The sequence below is a fragment of the Schistocerca serialis genome, chromosome 6 (assembly GCF_023864345.2).
Source record: "Schistocerca serialis cubense isolate TAMUIC-IGC-003099 chromosome 6, iqSchSeri2.2, whole genome shotgun sequence".
NCBI lineage: Eukaryota > Metazoa > Arthropoda > Insecta > Orthoptera > Acrididae > Schistocerca > Schistocerca serialis.
In genome coordinates, this window is record NC_064643.1 from 753,501,866 (window position 1) to 753,515,524 (window position 13,659).

Consider the following 13,659-nt stretch of genomic DNA (forward strand, 5'->3'; position numbering starts at 1 on the left):
ACGTGCCCATGACTACGCCTCGAATGCGGTTGCCTAGTTTGTTGGCGTATCAAACCGAGTCCACAAGGAATGGTGTACCATTCGCAGCCGAGTAACACGGCATAAGAACAGTGGTCGTAAAAACATACTAACCGACAGTTACCGCAGAAGAGTGTCACTCTCTGTCAGTGTCAGTCGGCTTCAAACCCGACATGAATTACTGGCGTCAGTGCATGCAGGTTCCTGCCAACCTGTTTCTGAGCGAACATTGCGAAGGGAACTGGATTTGGAGTCTGTTACCTAGCAGAAAGGCATTACTAGTAGCGAAGTACGCAATGGACATGTGGAGTCTGGGACCTCTCAAAAGACCACTACTTAAGGCGTCAGATAAAGCTGCACTTTTTCAATGTAGACTAGTTGTAGCTGGGGCCAGAGGAAAACACGTCCGGAAATCAGAACCAGAAGAATGGTATTCTGTCGCGATGCCAAAAAAAAAAAAAGGTTCAAATGGCTCTAAGTGCTATGGGACTTAACATCTGTCCCCTTGACTTAGAAGTACTTAAACCTAACTAACCTAAGGACATCACACACATCCATGCCCGAGGCAGGATTCGAACCTGCGACTGTACCAGCAGCGCAATTCCAGACTGAAGCGCCTAGAACCGCTCGTCCGCAGCGGCCGGCGTCGCGATGTCAATGTCGAAATTACTTCATTAGATAGAGAATAGTGGCCATTACGTACAGTTCGTGTACGTTACTTTCTTTTTCACTTAAAAATATTTGGTGTGCTATCTTATAAAACACTGGTGCCCAAAATTAAAGCAGCAAACCCGCTGTTTCCCCATCCTGTGTCGAATTCACGGTATAATCATACAAACTGTCAACCAGATGTCCGTACGATCGTGTTCTGCACGGAAGGTGGCATTCCGGTCAACGGACAACACGCCAACGGTCATCTATCAAACGGGGTAGTGTTTACCGGGTAGTCCCACATCTACAGTCCCTGTGTACGTAGTCACAGACTGTACACTATGGCACAGAGAAGACGCCTACCAGGTGCTCTGCGGTGGATTGCCATAGGAAGAGGTTGTTTTTTTTGGGGAAGGAGACCAGACAGCGAGGTCATCGGTCTCATCGGATTAGGGAAGGAAGTCGGCCGTGCCCTTTCAGAGGAACCATCCCGGCATTTGCCTGGAGTGATTTAGGGAAATCACGGAAAACCTAAATCAGGATGGCCGGACGCGGGATTGAACCGTCGTCCTCCCGAATGCGAGTCCAGTGTCTAACCACTGCGCCACCTCGCTCGGTCGCCATAGGAAGAGCAGAAGCAGGGTAACCGCAAGCTGATGTGGCCCGATGGCTTAATGTGAATCTTTCTGTTGTTTCTCGAATGTGGCGAAAGTTTATAGAGAGCGAAACTGTATCCCGAAGACCAGGGCAGGGTCGACCATTTGTGACATCAGGAAGAGAGGACCGTTATTTGGTTGTAAGGGCGCGACGGTACCGTCTTAATAGTGCAAGGCAACTGGCATCGGTCCGCGCACCATCCACTGGACGTGCTGTATCGAGGCAAACAGTGCACAGAAGGACATGGTAGAGCGGCCTTTATTGTCGGTGACCTGGTGTACGTGTACCGCTGACAGGTCTTCACATAATGGAACGTCTAGAGTGGAGTAGTCAACATGCCACCTGGACGGTCGAACACTGGGCCAATGATCTTTTCACAGATGAGTCCCGATCTGGTCTGGAGAGTGATTCTCGACGGGTTCGCATCAGGGGGGGGGGACGTGGAACTCAATTTTAGGATATAACATTGCGGATAGAAACCAATATCGAGGGGGATCCCTAATGGTGTGGTCAGGGGTTATGTTAACCACACGAACACCTCTTCATGAAATTGCACGAGTGGATCGGCAAGGTTTAACTGCTGTCAGGTATCGTGACGAGATATTGGGACCACATGTGCGATTGTTAGCGGTACTGTGGGCCCAGACTTCGCACTGATGCACGATAACGCTCGACTTCATAGAGCACGGGTGACTGATGTTTCCTTGGAAAAGGATACTGTACCCGTGGCGTGGCCTGCTTGCTCTTTCGATTTGAATCCCATAAAGCATGTCTGGGATGCAAGGGGAGATGAACTGCACACCAACTACTCTCCAAGACTGGCGAGTAACTCTGCAGAAGGAACGGGCGCTACTGTCTCAACATGAGATTGATGACATCATTCACAGCTTGTGCCGTCGTTGTCATGCCTGTACTGCTGCCATGGGTGGTCACACCACATGTTGTTGTTGTTGTTGTGGTCTTCAGTCCTGAGACTGGTTTGATGCAGCTCCCCATGCTACTCTATCCTGTGCAAGCTTCTTCATCTCCCAGTACCTACTGCAACCTACATCCTTCTGAATCTGCTTGGTGTATTCACCCCTTGGTCTCCCTCTACGATTTTTACCCTCCACGCTGTCACACCACATAGTGAACACATTAACCAGTTGTCAGAATGTGTGTGCATATCCGTTAACTTGGAAAGAACGAAGAACATTTATATCTACTGTTATGTATGTTGCAGTTGTTTACGTCCCCTATTCTTTACATTGTTTCTACTTTACTATCACCTGCGTATACTGTTTTGTGGCAAAACAAACGCAACCAGCCGGCCGGGGTGGCCGAATGGTTGTAGGCGCTACAGTCTGGAACCGCGCGACCGCTACGGTCGCAGGTTCGAATCCTGCCTCGGGCATGGAAGTGTGTGATGTCCTTAGGTTGGTTAGGTTTAAGTAGTTCTAAGTTCTAGGGGACTGATGACCTCAGAAGTTAAGTCCCATAGTGCTCAGAGCCATTTGAACCATTTTTAAACGCAACCTTGCAAAATTTCCGTTTGTTGTTTGGATTGTGGACGCCAGCGTACGTAGGCTTTCATCGGTACTACAGTTTGGTGGAAATTCGGTCTCCTTTAGAGCGGCCACTTCAGTCCACCTTAACCTACTTTCATTTCGTACGACGTACAATGTTTTAAGTTTTCAACCTACATTTCACCGTTAGAACTCTGCTACCAGAGAACCTGAACTGCACGTCAGTAGAGTAGCTTCTTCCTCGGCAGCAGACAATGGCTGACCGTTGCGTTTCAGAGCGGCTACTGCGAAACTCTTGGCAGCGGCACACCGCGCCTCTGACGACACACGTGTTTGGTTTTCGCCGCGCTCACAATAGCGGTGGTAGTGTTTGTTTGCATTTCCATTTTTAACACAAAGCGGGGCGCTCCACAATTTTTATGACACTACTTGCAGGGCTTTCAAGCGGCGCTAAATATTTCAAGCAGTTACGTGGCTCCGAGACAGGAGCTCCGGCGGACGAAAATCAACCTTTTGTAAGAATTTTTCACGGAAATTGCAGAAATTCGAGGATTTTTAGTTTACCTATGATGGATGCGAGATTTTGATTCTTAAATTGAGTGTTAAAATGTAGGGTGAATAACCTTTCGCTATGCGAAAGCAATGGAAATAAAAATACAAATTGTGACCACAAACTATTAATATTTTCATCGGTTTTATAAAATTATTTTAGAGTAATCAGATGATGAAGGCTTGTTCCTTCTATACGCCCCAGTTCTAGTATTTATGTATTGTGGAAACTGATTTGAAACCACATTTTAAGAATGAAATACAAGGATTCCTTTTTCGCCTAAGTGTGTGTGTGCTTGATGGTACTATGTTTAAGGTGGTCCAGTCGATACCGACCGACCGCCGTGTCGACCTCCGCTATTGGCGTTATTGGGTGCAGTTAGGAGGGGCTGTGCGGTCAGCACACCTCCCTCCCGGCCGTTATCGGCCTCTTCCCACACAAGTAGCTCCTCAATTTGCCATGACGAGACTGTGCAGATCCCGTTCCAGACAGCCCATCCAGGGAAAAAAAACCTGGCAATACGGAGAATCGAACTCGGGCCTTTCGCATTGCCACCAAACACGCAAGTCACTGGGTTACGGGGTGGCCTCCTTAACAGAAGACTGAACTGTTTTTAGTACGTGGCCATTCTACTTACGCGATCAGTAACACAACACCGGGCGGACTAATCTCATTTTGTGTGAAATGTGATTTCACTTCAGTATGTGATATATGTTGTCAAGGCACTAATATTTTTATTTCTGGTAAGATACTGCCAACTGTTGCTGATTCGAACCTCGTCAAATCGACTTTCTGAATAAATAGAACTAACTGTCAAGTTTCTTGAGGAAAAAAAAAAAAAAACGATAAATCGAAGAACGACTATGTGTTTTCGTACTCTCGGAAACCGAAGCGATTTACATGTCAGACCGCCCCGCAAACACTCTACAATTGAAGTCGACGATATTTAACACTGGATAACTCTGTTTCGTCACTTCGTCAGATAATTATTTCGTCTTTTAATTCTTCGCGATACTTCTCAGTTTTCTCAACAGTGCATATCTTACTACAACACACAAATGAATTGCTAAAATGACTTCAAAGAAAAACAAGCGTTTAACTTTAGTAGAAGAAAAGGAGGTTAATGAGGCCATGGGGCGTGGAATAAAGATAAAAGGTTATAGTTAAGCGGTGAGAAGGGCACTCTATTCCCAATTCAATGTTTTTCCGCTGTGAAAACGATTTACTGGTTTTGTAACTGTTTTATTAACTGAAGGTTCTTTTTAAATCTCTCTGTCTTTCTGGACCACGGGTTTGCATCTGAGTGAGTTCGCCGAAACAGTGATACGTCTCAGTGAGTGTCACTCCCTTCATCTTCCGGCGAACTGTTGGAACGCTGTCTTGGTTCTCCTTATATAGGCGATGCAGCGCGGAGTGTCTACATAAAGACAACCGAGATATCGTTTCGACACTTCGCATGGAAATGGAGTGATGCTCACTAAAATGTCGTATCATTTCGACGAGCTCACTCGGCTGAAAACTAAAGAATTTTACATTAGAATAGATATTTTTTTACCAAAGTTTGCTGATTAAATGTCTCTATATTGGTACAGTATAAACATCTTATGATTAAGCTTCATCTTGTCCTGTGTTTCCTTACTACATCCTTTTAAGGAAAGATAATATCATTTTTTTCAAATACGCCGAAGTTTTGGAAAATGGAGTAATTTTAGGGAAAAATTACCGTGTCTTGTACGTAGCTTTAGCTAAACAAAGGAAATGAAACTAAACGAATTCAGCTGAGCTAGGCAAAAGAAAATTTAGCAAGAGAGATAATTAGTTGGCAAATCTGTATTGCGTTTCGTAGTAATTAAACAAAGACACAGGTACATTTAGTTGTTCACCCAGCACATATTCTGCCTGAGAGAAAGGGCAAAGTACCCAGAACGGGAGGAGGAAACTAAATGAAACTTACCGTGTTGAAAGAGAATATGATGCAATTTCAGTGATTACAATAGCTAGGCAAATTCACAAAGAACTTGGCAGTATAAGCCCATTTATCAAAAATGGCTTTGCATCCGGTCTGATCCGGATGCATGCACTACTCCATTTGAGATGGGTGTCATAAACCTGTTGCATCCTCTGGTGAGGCAAGCTGGTTCGCAACTGTTGAAACTGATAGCTGATATACTGATACTGGCATTGAGACAGAATTAACATCCGAGCTCGTCCCACACCTACTCTGCTGGATACTTCCGTGGCGAGCAACATCCTCAAATCCGTATCTGAGGATGTTGCTGGACACGGAAGTACCTCAACATCACACAGCCAGTTCATAGAGATACGACCCATGTGTGGACAAGCACAGTGCTGTTGAAAAATGGCGCCATCATACTGCCGCATGAGAGGAGACGCGTGAGCGTACTGGATGTGTGTGGCGCTCTGTTGTGACGTCAGAGTTCCCGCGGTCACTGCCAGCCGTGACCTGAAGTCATACCCGATGGCTCCCCACACCATGACGCCATGAATCCCTCTGTGCCGCTCCAATCCATTGGAAGAATGCGACCTCTCCCCAGGTGTCCACCATACTCGCCGACGACAGTCACCCGCGATAGTGCACGACTGCGGTTCATTGCCGAACACAATGCGGTACCATTCTTCAGCAGTCCATGCCACCCGGTCAAGGCACCTCTCCAAAAGCAGCCGTTTGTGCTGCCGGTGTTAACGGCAGCCTATGCACGGGACGGTCATTCCCTAATCGGCTGCTGCCAGCCTCCGACCAATGGTGCGGGATGACACACATCATTTGCCGGGAGTAAAACACTTGTCCTCAGATGGCGGGCGCAGATGTGAAGGGATAACGATGTGCTTGGTGTGCAATACGGCGATCTTCGCTGGTGGTGATCAGGCGTAGTCAACTGGAACGTTAACGATGACGAATGTTGTGTCTACCTTCACGTTCCCATGCTGTCCAACATAGGGCCACTGTCACACCCGAATGCCCCTCAAATCTGGATATTACACGAAACGACCCGGTCAAATGGAGGCCAATTCTGATAACGCGCTCTCACACGGGTACGCGACTTTAACGCGTTCTTCACACCAATCACTCAAGATCCGACACTGTTCACGTCCGTTATATGCCCTAGCATGTCTGGTAACGACACTGACCACGAACGACGCTAATGCACTCTGCTGGCCGTTTCATCTGTAGCAGAGAAATGCCTCTCTAGCCATCTACAGTACTGGCCATTAAAATTGCTACATCACGAGGATGACGTGCTACAGACGCGAAATTTAACCGACAGGAAGAAGATGCTGTGATATGCAAATGATCAGCTTTTCAGAGCATTCACACAAGGTTGGCGCCGGTGGCGACACCTACAACGTGCTGACATGAGGAAAGTTTCCAACCGATTTCTCATACAGAAACAGCAGTTGACCGGCGTTGCCTGGTGAAACGTTGTTGTGATGCCTCGTGTAAGGAGGAGAAATGCGTACCATCACGTTTCCGACTTTGATAAAGCACGGATTGTAGCCTATCGCGATTGCGGTTTATCGTATCGCGACATTGCTGCTCGCGTTGGTCGAGATTCGCTGACTATTAGCACAATATGGAATCGGTGGGTTCAGGAGGGTAATACGGAACGCCGTGCTGCATCACGACGGCATCGTATAACTAGCAGTCGAGATAACAGGCATCTTATCCGCATGGCTGTAACGGATCGTGCAGCCACGTCTCGATCCCTGAGTCAACAGATGAGGACATTTGCAAGACAACAACCATCTGCACGAACAATTCGACGACGTTTGCAGCAGCATGGACTATCAGCTCGGAGACCATGGCTGCGGTTACCCTTGACGCTGCATCACAGACAGGAGCGCCTGCGATGGTGTACTCAACGGCGAACCTGAGTGCACGAATGGCAAAACGTCATTTTTTCGGATGAATCCAGGTTCTGTTTACAGCATCATGATGGTCGCATCCGTGTTTGGCGACATCGCGGTGAACGCACATTGGAAGCGTGTAATCGTTATCGCCATACTGACATATCACCAAGCGTGATGGTATGGGGTGCCATTGGTTACATGTCTCGGTCACCTCTTGTTCGCATTGACGGCACTTTGAACAGTGGACGTTACATTTCAGATGTGTTACGACCCGTGCCTCCACCCTTCATTCGATCCCTTCGAAATCCTACATTTCAGCAGGATAACGCACGACCGCATGTTGCAGGTCCTGTACGGGCCTTTCTGGACACAGAAAATGTTCGACTGCTGCCCTGACCAGAACACTCTCCAGATCCCTCACCAATTGAAAACGCCTGGTCAATGGTGGCCGAGCAACTGGCTCGCCACAATACGCCAGTCACTACTCCCGATGAACTGTGGTATCGTGTTGAAGCTGCATCGGCAGCTGTACCTGTACACGCCATCCAAGCTCTGTTTGACTTAGTGCCCAGGCGTATCACGGCCGTTATTACGGCCAGAGGTGGTTGTTCTGGGTACTGATTGCGCAGGATCTATGCACCCAAATTGCGTGAAAATGTAATCACATGTCAGTTCAAGTATAATATATTTGTCCAATGAATACCTGTTTATCATCTGCATTTCTTCTTGGTGTAGCGATTTTAATGACCAGTAGTGTACATAACCGCCGATGGTCTGTAAGCGTACGAAGTCACACCGACGCCCGGGCCTTGTCTTTCGGGTGCTTCGCATTGTTTGTCAGGCTGTGTATATTTTCATTAGAATTTCGGTGGAATGTTTTTATTCTTGTACGAGCTGCAGCTACTGAAATTCAGAAGATGGTCGTTAGTAGGCGACCCGACAGGAATGAGTGTGGCACAGTTCCTTCTGTCTGCCTCTCCAGTGGATGCACCGCACGTTGGGAGGACGATGCAAGGACAGACTCAAGGTGAGCAGTGTTTGCGGAGATGAAACCGAGCATGTGACAGTCTCCTGCTCATTGCGCACAGCGGACGTTTCGCAACGTCGGGCACCGTGCCAGCCAGTAGCTCAGGGCATAGACGTCGCCTGTGCAGCTAAAGTGGCGGTGTTCCGCTGCATATGCAGTACCCGTACCAAAAATCAAGCTGCAGCAAAAGCTTTTCTTTACATGTTGTAGACGCGGAAGACAACAGCACGCCAAGCACTACACCCCGCCAGTCCGAAAAGTTTCGTGACTGGATTAATAAAAAAAATAGAGGGACGTTAAGACGGTAGTTTTAATGTATCAGGTGCTCTACGTAGTCTCCCCCGCTTGAGTACAACGCACAGAACTTTCATGTAACGATGTGAAACTGTCAGGAAGGTCCTTCTTGGCGATGCTGTTCAACTAGCGCGCCACATTGGTCTGAACGTCGCTTATCTCGTTACCGAAGTTGAACACGTGAATTTCTGCATTTTGTCGTTTGGCGGCAGGTTCTTATTGGAAACTCAAGCTCTCGTCACCCTTGATGATTTTTTTCCCGAAAAGAACTGTCCGCATTTTGGGTTTCAGTGAAGCCACCACGGCAGGGATCCATGCGTCGTCGTTTTCGTTCGGGAGCCAAGATGTGCAGGACAAACTCTTCTTTGAAACATTCTAAAGACTGCTCTTCAAAAAGAAAAGCAAGAGGACCTGGTGAGAGATTTCACCTGATGTCATGCAGCGCGCCTAACGTAAGTGCCATGCGTTTCCTTCTTCATGACGCACTGTAGGGGCAATGAAGTTGCTCCTGCAGCGTTTTCGATGGGAAGTGTTTGATCACTCGCAATGCAGGCCGTAATTGGCTCCCTGTGAGTTTCATCTGTGCTCACAAAAACCGCGGCTATGAAGACATTTTGGCACAACAAAGAACTGAAGACTATCGCAGAGAACTGGCGGGAGACACAGGCGATGCCTTCTATGTTCAAATGTTCAAAAACTGTTCAAATGTGTGTGAAATCTTATGGGACTTAACTGCTAAGGTCATCAGTCCCTAAGCTTGCACACTACTTAACCTAAATTATCCTAAGGACAAACACACACACACACCCATGCCCGAGGGAGGACTCGAACCTCCACCGGGACCAGCCGCACAGTCCATGACTGCAGCGCCCGAGACCGCTCGGCTAATCCCGCGCGGCGACTGTCTTTCATTGCTTAATTTGCGACAAAGTAACGTTGACGCACTGTGGCCGCACTTCTACTATTTAACTGTTCCTGCTCACAACTGACTGATCGAATGCAGACAAGTTGTTTACAGTTGTTAGATTAAGATGCTGCCGTACTTACTGTGCTAACGTCGCTTATACGCCGAAAATGAAATTTAATTATATCGTATTTATTTATTGTAAGAAAGGACCATTGTATGCCAGAAACTGCCTTACATATCATGTTAGTAATCCAAACTCCGGTACTTTGATCCTTCGCCGGTCCCAGAATATTTTTCCCGCGCTTAGCTTGCTTCTCATCTGTACCAAAAATATAGCGTGTTTTTGAAAACAGGGAAGTCGCTACTTCGTCTAAATTTCATGCAAAAACGCGAGCGTATCTAGGGACAGGCAGGCCTCATCACTCATCCCACGGCAAAATATCTTCGCAAACAAAACGCGCATCGTGCATCACCAAACAGACCGACGCATCAGTCTATACAAAGTCAGGACACGTAGCGAATATTGGGCTGTTGTTGTTGTGGTCTTCAGTCCAGAGACTGGTTTGATGCAGCTCTCCATGCTACTCTATCCTGTACAAGTTTCTTCATCTCCCAGTACCAACTGTAACCTACAACCTTCTGAATCTGCTTAGTGTATTCATCTCTTGGTCTCCCTCTGTGATTTTTGCGCTCCACGCTGCCCTCCAATACTAAATTGGCGATCCCTTGATGCCTCAGAATATGTCCTACCAACCGATCCCTTCTTCTAGTCAAGTTGTGCCGCAAACTCCTCTTCTCCCCAATTCTATTCAATACCTCCTCATTACTTATGTGATCTACCCATCTATTCTTCAGCATTCTTCTGTAGCACCACATTTCGAAAGCTTCTATTCTCTTCTTTTCTAAACTATTTATCGTCCACGTTTCACTTCCATACATGGCTACACTCCATACAAATACCTTCAGAAACGACTTCCTGACCCTTAAATCTATACTCGATGTTAATAAATTTCTCTTCTTCAGAAACGCATTCCTTGTCATTGCCAGTCTACATTTTATATCCTCTCTACTTCGACCATCATGAGTTATTTTGCTCCCCAAATAGCAAAACTCCTTTACTGCTTCAAGCGTCTCATTTCCTAATCTAATTCCCGCAGCATTACACGACTTAATTCGACTACATTCCAGTATCCTCGTTTTGCTTTTGTTGATGTTCATGTTATATCCTCCTTCCAAGACACTGTCCATTCCGTTCAGCGGCTCTACCAGGTCCTCTGCTATCTCTGACAGAATTATAAATGTATCCACTGCCAAAGTAACAAGAGTAGCCCCCTCCCCCACCCCCAAATCATAGATCCTGGGAAAATATTTGTGTAAAACCTCAATATCCTGCATAACGACCGAGCGACATGGAGCAGTGGTTAGCACACTAGACTCGCATTCGGGGGTACGACGGTTCAAACCCGCGGCCGGTTTCCTTACCCCATCTTTCCCTAATGACCTCGCTGTTTTGTCCTATCCCCCAAACCAATCGCCGGCCGAGGTGGCCGAGTGGTTCTAGGCGCTACAGTCTGGAACCGCGCGACCGCTACGGTCGCAGGTTCCAATCCTGCCTCGGGCATGGATGTGTGTGATATCCTTAGGTTAGTTAGGTTTAAGTGGTTCTAAGTTCTAGGGGACTGATGACCTCAGCAGTTAAGTCCCATAGTGCTGAGAGCCATTTGAACCTTAACCAAGCAAACAACCAACCAACCAACCAACCAACCAACAAAGCAATCTGCGTAACTAGCAAGGTGCTGCAGATCTCAGGTTGGCAGAAAGCAAACTTATTTTTGGTTTACCATCTCACGTACGACCTGGCGCAGTAGAACAGCGTGGTATTCAAGTGAACCATCCAGCTAACGGCTGCTTCACTTCACACAGCACAGCGTAACTTCTAGTAATAACAGATGGGCATTACAGTGTACATTATGCTCGATAAATTTACACAGCGCTTAGCGGTGTCCAGTACCTCGTGCTGGGTCCCGCAGCGACGCAGCAGACGTGTTCGGTCGCAGACAGCGTCATCTGATTTGGTGTACACGCTGGGAATCTGGCAGCTGCTGCTGCAGGAATGCCGCCCGACGCCTTCCTGCGGTCTTAATAAAGACCTGCACGGGATACGGCGCGTCACGCTTCCTCCGGGACCGGCGCTTCCTCCAGCGACAGACACGCAGTCATTCGTCACCGATGTGTTTCGAAACAGCGTGAGTACTAACGTGAATGACTCAGACTGTGTGATACTACAAATAGCGAGTCTTTGAGTGAGCGCCTTATACAATATGATTTTACTAAATGTGGACAAAGTGCAGCAAACAGTCCCTGAGAAGACTAGGACCTAGGTCATGTGGACATACGGCCGGAAATGGGTTGCATAATAGGTACACCCATTTCGAAGTTAAAAGATCTCTGACAGTGAAGGTTTCACTGACTGAAAAAAAATTGGCTCTGAGCACTATGGGACTTAACATCGCAGGCCATCAGTCCCCTAGAACATAGAACTACTTAAACCTAACTAAGCTAAGGACATCACACACATCCAAGCCCGAGGCAGGATTCGAACCTGCGACCGTAGCAGTCACGCGGTTCCGGACTGAAGCGCCTAGAACTGCTCGGCCACCGAGGTCGGCACTGACTGAAAGCATACATAAGAGTGCACCAAGAAAGTGGGAATTTCCTGTCTGTACTACTGTTCAGCAGTGACGATCTGTATGCCTCCGTGCGAGCCCTCTAATCTACATCCACATCTACATCTACATCAATACTCCGCAATCCACCTGACGGTGTGTGACGGAGGGTACCTTGAGTACATCTATCGGTTCTCCCTTCTATTCCAGTCTCGTATTGTTCGCGGAACGAAACATTGTCGGTATGCCTCTGTGTGGGCTCTAATCTCTCTGATTTTATCCTCATGGTCTCTTCGCGAGATATATGTAGGAGAGAGTAATATACTGCTTGACTCCTCGGTGAAGGTATGTTGTCGAAACTTCAACAAAAGCCCGTACCGAGCTACTGAGCGTCTCTCCTGCAGACTCTTCCACTGGAGTTTATCTATCATCTCCGTAACGCTTTCGCGATTACTAAATGATCCTGTAATGAAGCGCGCTGCTCTCCGTTGGATCGTCTCTATCTCTTCTATCAACCCTATCTGGTACGGATCCCACACTGGTGAGCAGTATTCAAGCAGCGGACGAACAAGCATACTGTAACCTACTTCCTTTGTTTTTGGACTGCATTTCCTTAGGATTCTTCCAATGAATCTCAGTCTGGCATCTAATTTACCGACGATTAATTTTATATGGCCATTCCATTTTAAATCACTCCTAATGCCTACTCCCACATAATTTATGGAATTAACTGCTTCCAGTTGCTGAACTGCTATATTGTAGCTAAATGATAAAGGATCTTTCTTTCTATGTATTCGCAGCACATTACACTTGTCTATATTGAGATTCGATTGCCATTCCCTGCACCATGCGTCAATTCGTTGCAGATCCTCCTTCATTTCAGTACAATTTTCCATTGTTACAACATCTCGATATACTACAGCACCAACTTCCGATGTTATCCACAAGGTCATTTATGTATATTGTGAATAGCAACGGTCCTACGACACTCCCCTGCGGCACACCTGAAATCACTCTTACTTCGGAAGACTTCTCTCCACTGAGGATGACATGCTGCGTTCTGTTATCTAGGAACTCTTCAATCCAATCACACAATTGGTCTGATAGTCCATATGCTCTTACTTTGTTCATTAAACGATTGTGGGGAAGTGTATCAAACGCCTTGCGGAAGTCAAGAAACACAGCATCTATCTTCGTCCTCCTTACGCTTAATTTTGCGTTGGAGGCAGTAGAATTTCACTGCAGTCAGCTTCAGATGCCGGTTCTCTAAATTTTCTTAGAAGTGTTCTGCCGCGCGGAGTGGCCGTGCGGTCTGAGGCGCCATGTCACGGATTGCGCGGCCCCTCCCGCCGGAGGTTCGAGTCCTCCGTCGGGCATTTGTCTGTGTGTGTTGTTCTTAGCATAAGTTAGTTTAAATTAGTTTAAGTAGTTTGTAAGTGTAGGGACCGATGACCTCAGTAGTTTGGTCCCTTAAGAATTCACACACATTTGAACATTTTGAGTAGTGTTTCGCA

General features: G+C 47.1%; 1 protein-coding gene across 1 annotated transcript in view; it reads right to left on the reverse strand.

Annotated features, from left to right (window-relative positions):
* Positions 1-13,659, reverse strand: part of LOC126483783 (tensin) — a 512,889-nt gene that overhangs the window by 105,128 nt on the left and 394,102 nt on the right. The gene's annotated exons all lie outside the window — the stretch shown is intronic.